The following is a 16,983-nucleotide window of genomic DNA, read 5'->3' as shown; positions in this document are numbered from 1 at the left end:
GCAGCAGACACTTACACAGAATAAGACTAAAAGAAAACTTTAGAAAACAGTATGATAAAATATGCTTATGTATTACAAAGAAGTAAAAACTCTTTAATCTGCCCTTCTCTTGTCCCTGTGCTGAGCGTATCTCAGCCAAGGGAGAGATTCACCCTTCCTTCTCCTTTGCCTCTTTGAGGACCAAAGAAACTTTGCTGTGTTGTACTCATTTAAGACCCAAACATCATGCACAGCTTTTGTAGGCTCTCTTCTCATTTCATTAGGTCTGGAAAGGCTTTGCTGATTACAAACAAGAAGATGCTGTGTTAGCTCCTCCTCCAGTGGTTCATTTACTTCTTATAGTCCTACTCATCTCTCCCCATATCAGTGGAGTTACCTTTGTGTTCTTATCTAGGAATAGGGTAAGGAGTCTTTTTTACAAAGAGACAGGGCTTAAACTTTAAGGTAAGTTCTTATCATGCCTGGGAAGGGTTGTTGGTGTTGACTTGGTACTGTGGCTTCCCTTTTATTCTGTGAGGTATAAGGTAAATTTGACTTTTATAGCTCTCAGAACCTGTTTCCCATTGCCCTGTGAGTCCAGTAACTTCCTGATTGGTCCCCTGTTCATTAACCTTTACTCTTAACTTTAGGTGGGCCCTAATAAAATGGTTCATCGGAACAGCGCAAGAGCTTTCTCTTCCCCTGGGGAAGAGGATGTTGCAGTAAGCAGCCAAAACCAGCAGCATGCTAGATCACGGCCAGCTAGATCTTGGAGAAGAAGATGTAGACAGACAACTTCGGAGTGGCAAGGAAGAGACCAAGACAGGGCCTTGCAAGGTGATCAGCAAGAAGGGGTTAGTAGTATTGGGTCAGGAAGAGGGTGAATTTAACTTGATTTCAGTTGCAGATGGGTGCTACTGAAACTGCATTCCTTGTGTGTCTTGTCTATGTGCACTTGTACAACTCCCTTGAAATAAGGGCTCAAAGGTAAAAGAGCTCCAGGTGACACCCCTATGGCTGTCCTGTTACTTCAGTTTCAGAGCTGCCATTCTCTGACCTGCACAAAATGTTGTCTTGTGTCCTTGCATTGCTTGCTCTGCCTCTTTTCCCCAAGGCCTAAAACCTCCTACTTACTTATGAAGTAAACATAAAAATATAATCTTAGAGTACTTGTTCTAGAATTCCTTCTTTTCTGTGAAATATGCCTGGCTTTGAAACTTAAGTCAAGGCACTCTTTATGTAACATTGGTGCTTGAAGTTAAAGCTGGTTCCCTATGCTTTGAGTGGAGCTACTTTCCAGCCTCAAGAAAGCTATCCTCCCATTGTGCAGATCAGCTCTGCAGCTCACCAAGAACAAATGGCATGCAGGATCTATTGGGTTTGCACGTACCCAGTGTGACTTGGAGTTATAAAAGAAGCAGCACAGTGGTCTCCTGCTGATCTGATGTTTCTTGTCCTGAGGAGCCCAAAGACTTCTCTGTAGCAGAGCTGTAAGGCAAAGATGCTGCAAGATGCCTTTGTTATAAATGGTAGGCAGCTAGTTTCCAGAGCCTACAGCCAGTTTACACGTGCAGGAAGTCTCCTTCCAAAATGCAGAAGTATTTTATAAGCATGGAGCTCCTCTCACAAGGTGGTAATCATCCTGACCAACTCATAAAGGACTCCAACCACTTATCTGTGCTTGCTGTCCAGGGTGGTGGGAGCTTCCCTAGCCCTGGAGCAACCTTCATTGTGTGACACGAACCCCTTTCAGAGGGTACAGCTGGGCCTTTGATAAGGAGTATATAAAGATTGTCTGAGAATATTTCAAGGTCAGAACTAGGGAAAGGGAGTACTTCTGCAAAGAGAGAAAGACCATAAAGAAATAGAAACCAAGAATTGTTACGTTGGGGTGGTAGGGTAAGAGAGGCAGAGGGGATGAAAAGAGTTAGGAGTAAATCAAATGAGTTGAGCTCTTGAATGGAAAGTAAAATAAAGTATTGAGGCTCAGGAAAGAGCCTTATGACCATGGTCCTTGGGTTTAGTTCCAGACCTAGCTTCCCAGAGCATGAGATTTGTCTGCCCTTACTAGAAAGACAGAAAGGGTTATTTTCACAACAGCAGAGGCCACTGAAATGGGGTGCAATGTAACATTTAGTTCCTTAAAGGTTTGGCTTTCTGACTGTGGACAGATGACATTAGTCTTGTGATAACCAATTTACTTTCGCAAAGGTGGTTGTGGTGGTGGTGGTGGGGGGAATGGTATAGGAGACCTATGAAGTATTTTGTGATTAGGTGTTGTAGAAGACAGTCCGATGCAAGCTTTTTCTTGGCTTTGGATCTTTATTTGGTTTGTTCTGCTTGGTCTATTTTTGTTGCTTTCTTCTGCAGTCTACAGATTCAGGAGTCGTGCCCCATCTACCAGTGTGCACTGCAATGGTGAAGGCTCATTGGGGCTCTCTAGGATTCCTGCACTGACAGAGGATGGAAAGATTGTGGAAATGCTGGCTAAGTCCGCCAGCTATTGGGTGCAGCAAGAACCTGCTCGATGTTGGGTCAGAGACTGTACTGGGCTGGCTTGCTCAGCAGCAGGTCATCCTTCTAGGAGACATCTGTTGCAACACTACCTCCTAGGTGAGGAAGACAGCTTGACCTCCCTGATAAAAGAGGAATTATTCTCAATGGATGAAGGCAATGATGGCAACATTGGGGACACTGGGACAGCCAGCTCCCAGGCAGATGTTACAAGTAATGATGTGCCCAGGAGTTTTGCAGAGGAGTATTCACTGGCTCCCTTAAATACACAAAAGAAATACTCTGCTCAGGGTTTTGACCAGCAAGTAGAAAACTATTTTAAATGGCTCTGAGCTTCAACACATCTGTTTAGAATTTGGGAGTAAAATCTTTTGGAGATGCAAATGCCAGTCTTCGTGTGTGCAGTTTATAGTGATACAGGCTGAAGCCTGCAGCAAAGCCATGAAGGTTCAAATAGGGTAAAGCCCAGTATATTGCTCTTAGATTGACAGACAGCTAGAAAGACAAAACTGGAATGCAAATAGCTCCTTCATATGAGTTGCTGCCTTCTTTGGGAGTTTAAAAACCTGTAATAATCATAAGGCATTAAAAATGGAAAAATGACTTTGAGTTTAAGCTAATGTAATGACTATTTCTTTTGCAATTGTAAGGGATATACTAAGAAATATGGTTGTATTTTGTCTCTTTCTCAGCAGTAGAGTCTCTTTTTTAATAACTTCTTGAAGGATATTTGAAATTCAAAGCCCTTGTATATGTCAGTATTTCCTTTCACTAAGTGCTTTAACTTACTCTATAGAGGCCTAGAGGGTTTAGTAGTTTTTGTGTGGTTTTTTTCTTGGTCTGCATCTAAAAATTCTACTCCACTACATATATTTGATTATTCATATATAAACAGCTAGGTACGATAATGTGAGATGGCTAGAGCACATCCTGCTTTAAAAAAAAAAAAAAAAAAAAGAAACCCACACCCTCTAGCTGTGGCTAACTTGTCATATGAATTAAAAAAAAATTGTTTTGAGGACTTTATCGAATTTTTCTGTCTTCTTGTGAGATAGTGTGTAGCTGAAAATCACAATCTGGATTTCTCATCTTAGAAATCAGCTGAGAAATTTCAGCTTAGAAATTTTTCCTTTATTTAGTCAATGGGTGGACTTTAGAAATATAGCTTAGCTGAACAGTAAAACTACAGTGCATGGTTACTGGAAAACAGGTATACTTCAGGAACCTGATCTTTCATGGATTTTCTTTCTGTATGTTGGTGGGTAGGGAATCATATAAGTTATCTCTCTCTTTATTATTGTTCATTTGGTTTGTGTAGCTTCTGCTATAACCCTTTTTAATGATGTCATGTATTCGCAGTGTATTGCTTTTTGCATGGTTAAAATTCTGCAAGCAAAATTGAGTCTTCTGTTTTGGATAACAGGAGCAGAAACAAAGAGGTCATGGCTGTCTCTACTCTGTCCATCACATGTAGGAGCTGTGCTGTTGCAGGAAAAAGACAGTCAATGTCAGGAAGGTACCACAAATGCTTGCATCCTAATCCAACATACCAATAAATGATATGTGTAACCTCTGAGGAAGGCTTGTTGACTTTACTTAACCTGCCTATGAGCTTAAAATTAAGTGTATGCTTAATCTTATTTGCTGAGTCAGTCTCCTTGTACACCAGAGGCCCTATGTATGAGGTAAACTTTACATGCTGTGTAAAGTTCCACTGGAGTGGATCAGGCAACTTTGGTTTAATTTAAGCAAGTGTCCAAGTCAGGAATGGGCTGCTGCTTTAGTCAGATCTAAGAGTCTGCAAACTAAAATTTTTTTGTTTGTTTGTTTTGAGAGATCTGTCAAAATACTCAAAGATGAATGTTAATTCTATGTATTTGTTCCTGGGATGGTGAACGTGAATTGCTCTTTCTTCCCTAAGCCCCAAATTAAGTCTTATTCCTTTGAGTAATAGCTGCTCAGCTTTCTAGAGCATTCACATAAAACTTTAAGTTGTATGGGCTTTTTCTATGGGGTGGTTATTTTTTTTTTTTAAGACTTTTCGTTGAACTAGAGTGAGATTTTTGTCTGTATCTGTTAGTAAGGCATTTGGCAAAACAATTTGGGACTACCTGGTGTAGCAGTAGTTGCTTACTCCTTCCCAATATGTGTGTTGTCTTGTAATTAGGGGTTTCCAGCAGTGCTCAGAGCTTCTGCACTCAAATCCCGTAAGGCCTATGAGTCTAGACCTAAAAAAGGAAGCTTTTTCTCAGCTGAAGCTAATACTGTCTTCTATTTGGTCTATGTTAAATCAAAACAATATTGTAAGCATGCATAGCTCAATTCGCCTGACAAGCTTGCTCTGTGAAGGTACTACAGGGTATGATGTAGAATTAACACGGTCATCTGGTTGTTATAGCTGGAACACTGTAAGGCATCTACAGATACCTCTAAAATTATGTCCTTGATTATATACATTTCAGAAAGTGATGTGTTCATGAAAGTCAGCCTGGCAATGCTTCATGTAGTCTTTCAAGAGCTTTTGTTTTCAGAGAAAGGTTCATGAAACATCTTTTTTTTTTTTTTTTTTTTAATAAAAACAGAACCCCCAGAAATGTCACCAGTACATAGTAAGATACCAAGTATTGTAGAGGTGTCAGCTTTTTGACAGCATGATTCAGTATTGTGTGTTTTCAACTTGACAACTATACAGTTTTTCCTTGTGAATCTGAGATCCTGTAAGCGTTTTTGTGCATGCTTGTCTCTTTTTCACAAATGATCCTGCAACTGGGATTTTTATCACATGTTGACTTAAACACAGGTATAAAGGTCTGAAAGATCAAGACCTCTGAGGAAAAAAATCCTTTCAGAGTAACTTCCTAGGAAAGAAAAGCCTGTGAGGCATTAACTTGAAATATCTTTTAAGAAAAATAGATCAAGCAAAGCTGAGGAACAATTTGGAAAAAAATTTAGTTATCTCTTGAAGAAAGTGGATTGGAGGAGATAATATTTTTTCTTTTCTTCGAGAATTTGAATTCCTGTGCTCCTTTCCAGTTTGACTTAGTTATGTGCCTGTTTGTATATATGAGTGAAGTCAAGGACTCCAGGGCCAAAATCCAGTCCTGGAATAGCAGCTCCCGTGAGTCTAGGGTTTCTCATGTTGCTGAGCTTTAATCCACCAGTTTCTTCCAGTGTGGGGGTCATAATGCCTGCTGAGCTCATGACATGTGGCCAGCAATAAAATGGCAAGATTGTTGTATCTATTAATCTAGCTAGGATGAATAATGGGAAAAGTCAAAGTAGCACAAAGCAGGCTAGCCCTTCCTATATGAATGCATCAGGGTCCTATGTATATGCTCTGGCTACTGGAATGTGCGAACTCTTACATTACTGCATCTTCACTGCTGCTGGCACCCTTCTTTGGTCCAGCCAAGAAGTTTTGAGTATCTGGATACCAAAGAGGGCTGTTGACTCTCTGTAAATATTTTATTTTTCTTTTCTCCATGTAGGTTTAGAAGGCTTCATTTCCTTGGTCTGACCAAGGGTCCGTGAGAGCAGGTGTTCCTATGGTGCTTTTTTACTCCTTGCCTACATCTGCAGGAGTATCTGTGTATTTTCTTCAAGTAAGAGCCTGCAGGAATAAGAAGGTTTGAGAGAGCAGAACAAAGTCAGTGAGCTTAGAGATGAGACTAAAGACCTCCTGGGCATGAGAGCTGTCTTTGTTCTGCCTTTCCACCATAATTAATGCAGTGGGGCCCTGACCCATGACTAGGGCTCTAATATAATATACCTGATCGTTAATTATTTCATTACAGTAGCTTCCTTTCCCTTCCCCATGTCCAGCTGCCATGTAGAAAGACACTTCACGATATTCAAAACCAGTGCTGTTTTTCTGGGCCCAGCTCTAAAGTCAATAGACTATTTTCACTGCTCTGAGAGAAGATTCAAGGCAAACTTCAGTATAGGATCAGGAGTTGTGTTGGTTTTTTATTTTATTTAAACCAATCTGTCCATGCCTACTTAGAAAGATCCAAAGAACCTGTGTCAAAGTGTTAGCTGAAGTGCTACAAATAGCATTTTATTCCTTTCTCCCCACCTCCTCCCCCAAATAACTCTATTGTTCTTGTAAATCTGCCGCATTCCAGCTGTGACTTGACAAGAGCCCTGACAGTCGCAAAAGCCAAATCGCACGAGCAGTGTTCTTGTTCCCTGAATTATTTTACGCAGCTAAATTTAATACTTTACCCCCACTTCCCCACCTTTCACTTTGGCAGATATTTAAGCTGCAAATTAGAGATGTACTGAATTAGCCTTCAAACCTCGCAAACGCTGTCAAAAAGCTGACTCTGTAATGATGTGACTTTGATATCAAACAGATTATTGCTTATGTGTAGCGGCACTTACAAACATGTGCATACTTGTAACTCCTGGCCTTTGTGCCGCTAGGCAGCCAGCAGGTCATTAATGTACAGCACAAACAGGACGGAGCCCTGCGGACCTCGCAATCGGCACGCCGGAGAGGAAGAGTCAGAGTTTCCAACAACCACTTACAGTTGGCAGAATTGTGATTGGAACCATGTGACAGTTTGAGGCAATGTACCACAGGCAGCCAATTTATTACATATGGCAATATGATTAATGGTATCAAATGTTCTTATAAAAGAAAAAGTCCAAGAATATTACAGCAGCCAATTGCACGGAGTCCAAGGCAGTACGAATCTGTTCCATGAATTTAAAGTCAGGCAGATGAGGTTAAATGAGAGGGCCAGAGCCAAGATAATGATTACAAAGTAAGTTGTTTCAAAAAAGCAAAGTGTTTAGAATGTGTTCATGAGCGACAGCCCCTTTTCTCTCCTGTCTTACGACCTTAATGGCTACAGTCTGGAACAGGTCTCTGAAACTAAAGTGCCTTCTGCTCTTAGCCTCTCTTTCTGTAATCCAAAGACTCGTTAATGGTATCAAACAAAACACACAGTCCCAAGGCAAACAGCAGCAGGTTAAAAGGCAGAATGGGCTATCATTTTGGTGAAGACTGTTTGTTTGCTTATGATGGTGATTTTTTTTTAAATTTCTTTTTTTTAATCAAATGGTATGGTTTAACAAACACATGGTTGGTTGTAGTGTTTGCCAAAACAAAAAAAAAAGTAGTGCTGAAGGTACTATTATTGAGGAAAATATTTCAGGAAATGCAAGTATTGAGGGGAGGTCTGCATACCACAGGATCTTCCTAGGTCTATTATCGTTCATCCTGCTGAGCCAGGAAGGTCTGGCACAGTTTTGGCCTGTGTCAGGTTCCTAAACAGTAGCTGGGCACAGTTTAGGAGCCGGCACAGTGTAAAGGCAGTTCTGCAGAGTCAGTTTGCAGAAGGCTCTGGAGGGTGAGAACAGACACAGGCTGGCTTGTGCTGGTGTGCCTCCATGCCACAGAGCAGTCCTAAGCATGTTTCAGTTACTAGTGGTGACATAGCTGAAAATTACAACAGTAACAGTAAGTTATTCTAAATATCTCATGGTTTGTCTGTGCAAAGCTCAAATACCAATAATGCACTTAAAAAAACAAAACAAAAAAACCAAACAGAAGCATGAGTTATGTCCATCCAGAAAGTTTCATGCATGCCACCTTACGTACACTTCTCTGGTCAGCTCCTTACACACCTGGGGCTTCATGTTTGTAGGGCTGTGTCCCTTCCCAATCTCCGTTTATGTGCTGAATGCAACTGGGCATTCTATGCATGATCGGTACCTTACCTGGGTTGTGGAGCAAGTGAGACACACAGGAGCTCAGCTGCAAGTAGAGGCATAAGGTGGGAGATGCTGCACCCTCAGCAACAGCTAATATCCACCAGAGCACAGCTGGAAAACACTGTCCCACCTACAGGCACATCTCTTGTGATCTCACATAACTTGGGCTGTGCTGGTCCCATATGAATTCAATCTGCATGCAGATTCCCTGACCATCCCTTGCAGTACATAGCGAGTGCCCTCTTCACTTCCACAGAATTGCACGATGACTATGTGTGTTGACACTTGTGTGTTGGGATGCTGGGTGGTTGACGGGATTGCTGTTAAAGACTGTGCGTGTGTTCAGACTTAGATCTGCGTCCCATGGAACAGAAACCCCATGCCCCAATGCTTTTTGCCTAATAACTGCAGCAATTGCAAACTGCTGCCTTCCCCAGGGTAGCTTTGAAGGTGCAGAGGTGCTAGTCCTGAATGAACACAACTACAAATATTTGGCATCCAAGTATGGTTTCTTTTGTCTACTACTTTTCCTCTTTTCTCACTTTGCTGCTATTATCGATGGTAGCACAACCCTTTTGTTAATAGCCAAGACTCCTTTGCCAGGGTGCTGTAATACACTGCATGAAAACTAAAGTATTTATACCTCTCCTGCCTCAATACAGAGCATACAGCAGGAGGTCTGATATGGCCTACTGCTTCATTTCATATGGCTTGTGGCCACATGGCCTCTCTCTTATGTGTGTGTGTGTGTTTATTATTGTTGGATAATGCTAAACTCTGTAGTAATGTGGCCTGCCAAGGGGATTTTTGAAAGGCTTATTTGGTCTTCAGTCAAGGAAAAGATTTCCTATACTTTGTCTGCGTTAAAGGAATAGTTGCCTTGCCTAACTTTAGGCATCTGATGTAGGTGCTGTGCATTGCCCTTCAGAGATGCCCATCTCTCTCTGCTGACTGTGGAGGGAGCTGACAGCCCTGACCACAGGAGCTCAGATCTGCACCCACCCTAAATTCCGAAAGTGGGTGATGCGAATTCCCCCTTCCCACGGACGCATCTCATGGCCCTCCGAGCTCCTGCTTACGAATGACAGCCTGGCCGTACATGCGTTAGCATTTTAACAAGACATGGAAGCCTTTGAACAAATTGCCAGAAAACTTTTAGCAGGGCGAACGCACGCGAGAGCTGCCTGCACCAAGTGATCCTCTTACCGCCAGAGAGGGAGAGACAAAGTGTGGCACAAAGAACGAGCAAATGAAAGAGATGGCTTGCAACTCTGATCCTTACGGACTTTTCTTGAGCTCTAGCAACGAAAAGTGTAACTCTTGTGATGAATACAGTCCTACTGTTGTATTCCTACCTTCCAACAATAATTTCAATTGAACCCTACAGCATGTGGAGTCCCTTTGCTTTTTAGGTCATAAAGCAATGTGTGGAGTAGAGACTTAAAAAATGGACTTTTAAAGGACTCCAATGCCTCAATCTCTCCAAGAACTCGACTGATAAATCTCCTGTGTAAAATGATCACATTTTATAGAGAAGAATCTTTGTTAGACATTCATTAGCAATAACATGTGAGCCAATTTAGGGAATGAAACCTTTCTTCTGTATAAAACCCACTGTGGTCACTAAAACTAATGACTTTTTCGGCCTACCACCCTTTAATTCAGTAGCAAAGCACGTGAATTTCCTGTATTGCTTAGTTCTCCAACAATTTGTTTATCTTTGAAGAGCAGGTCCCTGACTGTGTGAACTCAGGCACATCCAAAAGGTTAAGTAATAATAAAAAAGTAGATCAGGGCCACAAATGTGGTATTTAAAATCGTGACAAAGTTCTGTCTGTATTGAGGAGGTCTGGAAGAAGAACAGTTAATGGGCTTACTTCTATTTCAGCTCATCTCCACATGAGAAGCAGCCTGGGCAGGAGAGAATTGAAAATACAATATGAATTTAAATGCTCTGAGGCTGATCTGAACCCATCAAAGTTGGCGCAAAAAAAATCCACTGACTTCAGTATCCTTTGGAGCAGTTGATGCACGTTCTGCTAATTACAAAAAAAAAAAAGAAAGAAAATTAGTTTGTTAACTGCCATGCATTAATTGGAGATAGGAAGAAGGAACACTTCAGGTTCAGATTTTTTGTGTGTGTCTTTCTTTAGATATGATTTTTTTTAACAATGAGATACACAGATGGTGGAATTAACAAAGAACAGAATAGGCTGAAAAACATGGAAATGTATTTTTCATATTTTTAAAGCATAGCTGACAATGAAGATTTACTCTTAGCTTTAAATAAAGTAAGTTGTGAAGAGGAGAAAGATGTAATCGGCCTCATAATTGTAAAACAAATTCTGTCCTGCATTTTCCAAAGCTGTATCTATGCTTCTGAGGGAATGTTAGCTGTAACGCACCTTGCTTGGAGGGCTGACCGGAGTGTTTTGGGGCTCCCTTCTGGCCTGAATGCCAGGCTTTTCCTACCATTAAAAGGGAGAGAGGGAAACTGCTTGTGCGTGTCTTGTCCAGATATGGAGTCAAAGCATGCACTAGTGTGCACTGGTCCAGTCTTGGAAAAAGATGCTGGTTTTTTTAGGTCAAGTCTAAAAAGACTCCTGGATTTATTTTTCCTAGAGGAATACAAAATCTGAAGCCTGTTTTTTTTTTCATAGTCTCCATAAGAATGTAAACGTCTCTATAAGGCACAATTCCTTAGTGCCTAATTTTCTTCTATTATATTCCAGGCAAATTAAGAACAAAACCATGGGGGAATGCATGGAAAAGTGTCAAAGTGACTGAGAGTCAATTTCCTGGGACTTTAGCTGAAATTTTAGTTCCCAAGTTGCTTTTAAAACACGAATTATGTTCCTGAGTCACCCAGGAACTAATGAAAATGTTCATTTGAAATGTGACAAGGAGCTCAGACAGAGCAGAGTGACACACAGTCCTTGGGGCAGGATTGCCCAGAGAGAGTGATGGTATAGCGCATTTCATGTTAGCTGTAACATTTTTAATGCAATTTACGGAAAAATAAAATTAACAACATTGTGCAAGGAAGCGATAGACCTGGCTGAATGAAGAGGTTTTAAGGGTGCTAAAGAGGGCATGCAGAGCATGTAGTGCTTGGAAATGGTGAGACCTCAGAAGTGCCAGAGTGCACTTTGGTCCCTTAGAAAGGTCTGGGCCAGCCTCTTCAGAGTGGTGGCATGTTGTGAGGAAAGAAGTGGATGTGAGCGCTGATGCTCATAGGATGCTCTCCAAGTTGTCCTGATATAAGAAGCCTCTTTTGTCATTTTTCCCAGGCTTGGAAAGCTTGTGTTGGGTTTCATGATCCCTTGATGCCAACACATTTATCTGTGGGCTCCCAGTAAAAGTCGTCGTCTTGGCTGCATGTTCCCGTGGCCTCCCTTGTGCTGACAGGAGATGGGTGAAGGAACCAACTGGCTGCAAACTAATCCAGCAAAAGGAGGCCAGGGGCGAAGACTGATTTTCAACCAGATCCATCTCTTGATCTGGCTCACGCCATGGCTGCGTGGGGCTAATGCTGGCATGAAGGAAGGGGCCAACCTTTTCACGGGGAACCTGCACCTCCACCAGCTTAAATCTGTTGTGAAACTGCAGTGTAACTAAAACCCAGCAGATGTTTTTTGGATTTTTTTTCACTGTTACAGCAGAAAGACTTTTAATTTACCCACATATTATGACTTCATCATTAATAAGGAGGAAAGTAAGTAATGAGACAATGTGTACAAAATGAACAATTTTGTACCATAGCAAGTTGTCTGGCGAATTCTTTCATGAATGCTCTCTGTGTGATATTTCTATAGTATAATAGATTCTGGCTGTTCACTCTAATAATTCTGAGCTTCAGGGTAAGATTTTATTTCTCTTTTGAAAGTAATATAATCAGTGGTGCTAGCACAAAATTCCCTGTGTGTTTTTGTGCATCCTTAACACTTCTTGGGATGAAAGTGAAACTTATATTATTTAGAGCAGTTCAAAGAACTAAGTTCCTTCTGTAACGGTGGTTCCTGCTAGAATTCCTTATGAAAAAACATTAACCAAGCTAACGGTACTACAAAGCATAGTAGGTATTCTATGTTTGCAGAAGGAATGGGTCCAAAAACCTTTAGAAAATGTTAGTTTCTTTGCACAAAAGGCGTATGTTAAAAGTCACCCGAGGACAATGTGGATATTTGTCTATCCAGGAATTTTATTTATATCTGTGAACAAAGCTCCTGGAGATGAGGGTAAAGGGGTTTTGGCAAAGCACAAGGTAGCTTAGGAAATAATGATGCAGGCACCAGCACGTGTTTTGATTGAATTTTGTCTTTGCTTGTTAGTTTAGATTCACTGCTCTGTCAAGAGGATCACAGAGCTTTCCTGCCCTCCTTTCGTTTCCTCTACTTGCCTGGGGGAGACGACCACTCCTGCTGCATCCATTCAACTCCCCAGGCTCCCGGCCCTTTTCTTGATTTCCTGTGAAGCTCCCCAGTTTTTTCACGGGGAAGTTTGTCGTGTCCTCTCCTTGCAGAGCTAGAGCTGTGTCTGTGGCAAGCCAGACTGTGCAGTTGGAGAACTTGTTAAGGCAGTTCTTCTTCCCAAGGCACAGGGAGGAACGAGTTTCTCATCTGCTGGCACAAGCATGTAGCTACTAAGTGGTTCTCAGTATTATAGGGTCTGAGTCTTCCCCTCAAATTGCACAAAGTTTCTCATGCAAGAAGAAAAACTTCAAAACCAGAATGTCGTCATCTGTGCCAGAAACATCCTTCCACTGTCTTCCCACAGTTGTTTCAATCTCTCTAGTGGCAACTATCCTATTTGCTTCAAGACTGAGAAGAGCTTTCCTGCTGTCTCCTGGGCAGCAAGGACCTTTCCTTATGCTTGAAGAGGTAGATCTCCTTCCCCTCCTCTCCTCAATACTGTGCTAGGCTATTTGTGCACATGTCCCCATGGCCTTCGCTGGACTTTGTTGGGGAAAACTAAGGTCAGCCTGGAATCACTGTTGTGTTTTAGCATGTGGTTGCTGTCCTATGAACTGGATTTCTTTGTAAGAATATTCACAAACCAGAGTAACTTCTGTGCTTATATTTTTTTTGTTCTAACAAACTTTATCAAGGTCCTAAGTCATTATTAGCTTGTTTCCAGGACTGGGAGTTCATTAATATGTAGTAACTAACTCATCATCTTATGATTTTTATCCATTAATACTTGGTTTTAGCTGTTTGCAGCAATTAAATTAGACCTTGGTATGTCTGAAAAAAATTGAGCATCAAGCCTTGCTATTATGAGGACCCATTAATAAACAAAGCAATCTTTGTGATACATCATGCCAGGGGTTTTAAGGAAAAGATGATTACCGGCTTCGACAGCAATAAAACTACCAGTAAAAATTCTCCCATCACCTACACAGAGACACACGATCCCCTAAAAGAAACACATGTAAGTACTTAACAGATGGACAAGTGAAGCTAAGGATGAATGTATTAGAAAAACAGAGCAACCACTGTGTTTTTCAGCAGAAATTGTATTAACATCGAAGGACCAGGTTAGAAATATTTTGATTAGCTGGAAGTATAAGCACAGTTTGTAGCAAAATCAGTTTAAGCCTTCATCCCTGTTACACAGGTAATACATGATTTGTGTCACCTGCTGTGAGATTTTTAGATGGCATGGATCTGTTGTTGGATGAAATTTTTGCTTTGTCTTAAACCAGTAGCAGTCTTGCTATCATTTTTTTCACCCTCTGTGCACCCTCTGAGGTTCCTACAGTAGTTTGAGAGCTGAGGTTGCCCTGATGCCCTTGAGGAGTACTTTTTGCTACTCAACTGTGCAAAATGGCATGTGTTGCTTCTCATCACTGCTCTGCAGAGATGACTGCATTGCAGTGGACTCCTATCAGTTCGCTGTGAAGCCTGTTGTAAGTGTCTTTTTGATGGTCTGAAAGAGTCCATAGAACACTGTTAAAAACTGAAGAGACCTACAATGAAACTTAAATTAATGGCCAAAACAGACCTCTAGTCTAAGTAAGTATTTCAGATGAGGGACTTTGTTTTTGGAGGCTGCCTTAGCAAATTTTGTATTGTACTCTGGAATGAATTGCATTACAGAAAAACAAGATACGAGTGACAGCCTCTCCAGTTTAGCTTGTCCTTGGATCTCTGCCTGTGAGTCCTCCTCATGTCAAGAAATGCACTGAAATCCTCTTCATCAGTGTATTGTGCAGCAGTATAAATGATGTAAAGGAACAGCAATTGAGAGATGAAACCTTTACTGGAGGACCAAGTCGTGAGTAATGGTCTTCGCATTACCAAGACTTTGTTGAACTTCCATCAGGATGAAAAGTGCTCTGCTCATCCTGCCCCCACCCTCTCAGTGGATTGGAGTAGCTTTCCAGTTTGGTGTTTTTACCGTTGCAGTCAAGGGTTAACGGCAGGCACCATGGTTTGTGAGGGGTTGCAGTGGTGGGATTTTTCCACCTCGGTGTATTTCCCCATTTTACTTGGACTAAGAAACTTCTGAAGCTGGTAACTTTTAATTTTACCCATCAAAGCAAGCAGATTCAGATTCCCAAAAGTCAGTCTGTGACAGTAAGGTTTCCTGCCTAATTTTTAAGGAACAAGATGGCCAGATAAGATTTACCTTCTCCTCTACAGTTCAGGTTTCTCCCTTCAAATAACTAAGGCAAACAAACATTTTGAGGTTTGAAAAGTTTCTATGCCAAATCTACCCATAAGTTAGGCAGTTATTTGGGGGTTGTTTGGCAGTAGACTCCTCTTTAACTAACTGATAAATAACCTGAACTGAATATCAGTTGCTATCTGAAAACTATTTTTATGTTTATGGGAACCTTTTCATTTTCTGTGACTTAGACTTGAGAGGTAATTTTATGATATTGAAATACAGGTTATCATTATGAGTAAACTTTAGTGTAAATTGGGATGGATGTGGTTTGGATAAGCTCTCCCAGTTTTACATTGGTTTACAATTCTGTGACTGAAATAATAAACGTTAATAAACTTCTGTAAATTTGATTCAGAGGCCATTAAGGTCAAGGGTAAGACCACCTGTGCCAACTTCAGAGGCCTCTGGGAAGTCTCCCGTGCCTTAATTGACTGCAGCAATATCAGAGTCACAAGGTGAGGCTATGAATGGTGCTCTACAGTGCTGGGAAGCTCTTTGTTTCTTTTCCAGAAGATCAGGTTTCCTCACATTGATGCCCTGGCACGGACCTTTGGAGGTCACCTTGCTATAATATTATGATTACATTTCCAGATCATTCCCTTTCCAAAAGGCTTTTGTTCCCTGGAAGGTGCCACCTGACTAAAATAATATTAAAAGACAGGAAAAGCCACCAGCAATGAAAATTGTTCTCTGCAGATTTAGTAACTGCTACAGCATCTTCTTTCCTCTCTATTCTATTTCATTGACATTGGCAATAAAAAATAATCACTTAGAGACAATGTCCTTGCAGGCTGGCAGTAAGTCTAAATGGCAACAGCTAAAAAGACCCAGAGAAGAACATTTAAGATACATCTATTATTGCTTTGGCTTTTCAAAAAATGTGAAAAAGAAAGTGTCTTTTGCTCAGCATTTGTGTTTCCTTGGTGGGGATGGGAGGAGACAGAAGATACTAGGATATTCTTTCTCCTATTTTTATTAGCTGTTAGATGGGGTGATGACTGTATGTAGAAGGTGGCAGCAGACACTGAGTTTGTGCTTAGAACAAAAGAAAGATATAAAACCAGACAAAACTTTATTTTGGCACAACCACAGCACTTTTGGTAAAGACCTCGCTGTAACTTTCCCAAAGATAATGCTCTATCTCCATCCCGAAAGCTGAAGAAGGGTACTGAGGGGTCAGGGAATCACCTCCCATCACATTTTCTTCTCTCTGTCCAAAAACTGGTTTCATATTTTTCTTTCCTTCATGTTTCCTAGCACTTTTCTTTATGAACAGAAACATTGCACAATAAATAGTCTGTCTGTTGAGACGACACATTGTGGCAGATCCCTTAGGAAAGCTGCAGCTGGGTTGACATTTTTGTCTCATCACTGCTCTGAAGAATGGTTTTGCTTGTGGATTCTGAGAATGACTCACACATAATGACCAAATATAAGTGCATTTCATAAACATAATAGGTTAACAGTAACTGTATGGTTGGCCCATGGTCCTGTGCCTGTCCATGTTTGGTAGACTTAATGATAGATGTTCTTCTGTATGGAAGCATAAAAAAACTCCAGCAAAATCTGGGCATTAGGATGGTTCAGCCAGTCAGACTTACCAGCTGAGTGTCTTTTTGTTTATAACGAAAATATGTACATAGCAGATTCCGATTCTGGCGTCTGTGGCGTGACACTAACACCTAGTTAGAGCATATGAGGACCACAGGTTTCTAGGACAGCTGGAGCTGCTGTACAGTGGGAAGGGGGTGACCAGGTCCTCCCTGGACTCCCACTCTCGCCTGCCTGACTTTGTGGGCACAGGGGTTTCCCTGAGCAGCTCTGGCTGCAGGGCTGGAGCCAAGACAGCCGGGATGGGAGTCAGCCAGCTGAAAGCCAGACAAGTTTCCTCCCACACACATACGTGTGAGTATTTTGTATCGTTACAACTCCATTTTGGATTACCTATCTGTAAATAATGAGGGACAAACTTGTCCTGTGTCCCTCCCTCCATCTACAATACTCTCTTCTTCCATCTTCTGTGTTAGAAATACAGAATAGTGAATTCAGTGTAGCGCTCTGCATATCTGACTTTCAACGCTGCTCAGAAAACCCTAA

At 41.4% G+C, this 16,983-nt stretch overlaps 1 long non-coding RNA gene across 2 annotated transcripts; it reads left to right on the top strand.

The window, feature by feature from the left end:
* Window positions 1-366: 366 nt before the first annotated feature.
* LOC148057373 (uncharacterized) lies at window positions 367-4,010 on the top strand. 2 transcript variants are annotated; one of them, XR_015699610.1, is made up of 3 exons: window positions 367-444; window positions 630-816; window positions 2,350-4,010. It is a non-coding gene; the product is annotated as an uncharacterized LOC148057373 (long non-coding RNA). The 2 variants fall into 2 exon arrangements; XR_015699609.1 differs by having other exon boundaries at window positions 630-833.
* The last annotated feature ends 12,973 nt before the right edge of the window (window positions 4,011-16,983 follow it).

Source organism: Nipponia nippon, unplaced genomic scaffold (assembly GCF_047370975.1).
Source record: "Nipponia nippon isolate SJK-2023a ecotype South Korea unplaced genomic scaffold, ASM4737097v1 scaffold_1, whole genome shotgun sequence".
In the NCBI taxonomy this organism is placed as follows: domain Eukaryota; kingdom Metazoa; phylum Chordata; class Aves; order Pelecaniformes; family Threskiornithidae; genus Nipponia; species Nipponia nippon.
Note: the sequence above shows the minus strand (reverse complement) of the source record. Positions and strands in the feature narration are given on the sequence as shown.